Here is a 2,914-nt window from a genome sequence, read left to right on the forward strand (position 1 = left end):
TTTATTTATTTTAATTGTCAGTTTGTTTTAGAAAAAAAATAACAAAATATTTTTTTTTTGAATTTGAAGTAATTTGTAAAATTTTAAAGTTTTATATTTGACCAAAATTTAGTATTTAGCGGTAAATGGTTTGTATTGGAATAAAATTGCTTACATAATTTCTATATAAAATTTGTCCGTTGAATGATTAAATTAAAAAATTATGTATGATTGGATGAAGCTTCATTTACATATTGTAAAACGTTAAGATCAATATTACTATGTAAATTTTTATTTTAATTTTCCTTTTTGAAATTTTATTATTTTATTTTATTTTAATTTCAAAATTTTCTGAAAGAATCAAAATGTTTGCATTAAATTTAGTTACTATTTAAATTGGAACGAAAAAAAGATGTGAAAAAAGTTGTAGTTGGATGAGTAAAAAATGATTGCAAAGATAATTCATTAACAATTTAAAATTTAAAATTTAATTCAGAATAATTCAAAAATAATTCACAAAATTAATTCATTTTAATTACTAAAAATAATTCAATTTGATTATTAATTCTAATTAATCAAAATATTTCATCTTCGTTTACTTACAAAATTTCATCTAAAATCAAATTAATTATTTTAATTAAAAAGGAAAAAACGATAAATAATGAGCAAATTATTAAAATACCTCAAATGTTTAATTATGCTTAACTATTGTAACCAGATTTTATAACAAGCAATAAATTAAATTCAACTATCAATTTTAATTGTTGATTAATATTAATTATATAAGTTTATCGATATCAAATAATGATTACACATGTTCACTTCTTCCTCTTTCTCTCTTCTCTTTTGCATCATTTATCATTTATTTCCGTTTTCTTTTTTGAAAAGTATTTTAAAAAAAAATTGAATACATTGTACGAACATTTTTCTCATATATATACCGCCCCCTGCTTTCACATTTTTCCCGAAATGACTGACAGTGATAGTTGAGCAGTACACTCAAATTCCCGGGATATCTATTATCGATGCCTTTCTCTTCTTGAATTCGTTATTTTTGTTGAAAATCAAACAACAACAAATACAACGATGACAATATTAATTATAATAATAGTGATAATGATAGTAATAATAAACAAATAATAATAATAATAATAATAATAACAATAATAATAATAATAATAATAATAATAATAATAATAATAATAATAATAATAATAATAATAAAAATAAAAATAGTAATAATAGGAATACGAATAAGAATAAGAAAAACGATGTGATAATAAAGCTAATGATACTGATTGCAATGATGATAATGATGATAATGATATGAAATTAGGAATGTTAATACAGACAGAAAATTTTTGTTAAATATGTGATAGAGATAAAATTGTTATTGTGATAGGAAATGAAACAGGCTGATAAGCAATTTTTATTAATGAGGGCGGAGGAAAAAAAAATTTTTCTTTCCACAAAATCAAACTTATTTGTAAGAATTCTTTGCTAACAGTTGTTCACATATGCTCTAATATTAACGTATTTAGTTTGCCTAATCAATATTTTGTAATAATATCATTAAATGCGAAAATTTTAGCAAGAAAAAAAATCGCAAATTTTTAAATTTTAAAAAATTTATTAATTGAAAAATGAAAAAAAAATTATTATTCGAAATTGAAAAGCAATTTTTTTCGTTTTTCTTATTTATTCTATTTGTAAATTTTGTAAATTTTATTTTCTTTCGAATTTTTTATGCTTTATTATATTTTATTCTAATATATTCGAATATTTTTTATAATTAATTAATAAATTTTGCCATTTTTTATTAGAGTTTTTAATTTCTTAAAATTTCCAAAAAAAAATAGTAATAAATAAACTGAATATATGTGACGATGATGCGATGATTATTCATACATATTTCAGGTTTTCATGCATTTTTCACCAAATATCATCCAAATTACGGTATGTAATTTCGACAATGGTTTCCCGAAATTCAAATATATTACAATGTTTTGTTGTTGTATTAGAAATGAGACCTAACCATTATAAGTTATTTGGAAAAGAATAAAAAAAGAAGTAATAGAAAAAATGAAAAAAATAAAATTTAAAATTTAAGATTAATTCTCAAAGATTTCTTGAATTGTTATAAAAATAAATTTAAAAAAAACGAAAAGAAAACTAATACAATATGAATTTTCATAAATTACACCACCGTAAGATTTTTGAAAGTTTAAGCCTACAAGAATTTTGTTTTTCAAAAAAAAAAAAGTTTAAAATCTTTAGGACGCATAAAATTGTATTTGTTAGAAAAATTTTCAAAACTTACATTTGCACTTGCAGTTTTCCTTTAATCTCAAAAATAAAAAGTAATTTTATTTTTTTCTTTCTTTTTCTTTCTTTCTTGTTTTTGCTTCTTTTTTCTTTTTTTTTTCTTTCCAAGTTCCAATTTCAAGTTATTTGCATTAAGCGCATAGATATTTACAAATTAAATACAACGGAAAACATTGCAATTTTAAAGTATGCCTTAATATTTTATCCTGAAATGAACAAAGAAATTTCATCCTACGTATGAATCCTGATTTATCCGTTATCATGTGATAACGTGAATGGCATATGTTGCTTTTACGTTGGCAACGTACTTCTTTGCATCGCCATACAGAATAATGAAAACTATGGAATGTAAAGAAGTATGTAGTCCGTGAAGCTTTCACATTTCACCATACCATTTAATTTAATTAATTATCAGTGAACAATAATATTTGTATTGATAATAAATTGCATTAGCTCACTATCAACTGTATGTAAGTTACTTAATTTGAGCTTATCAAAATTCATTTTACTATTGATAAAGGATTTGTACGCTTTTACTAATTTGTGAAATGAAATTATCAAAATAGTTATTTCACCAAAATTTAATTTTTTTTTTTTTTTTTTTTTTTTT

This window comes from Loa loa (genome assembly GCF_000183805.2).
Source record: "Loa loa unplaced genomic scaffold supercont3.109, whole genome shotgun sequence".
NCBI lineage: Eukaryota > Metazoa > Nematoda > Chromadorea > Rhabditida > Onchocercidae > Loa > Loa loa.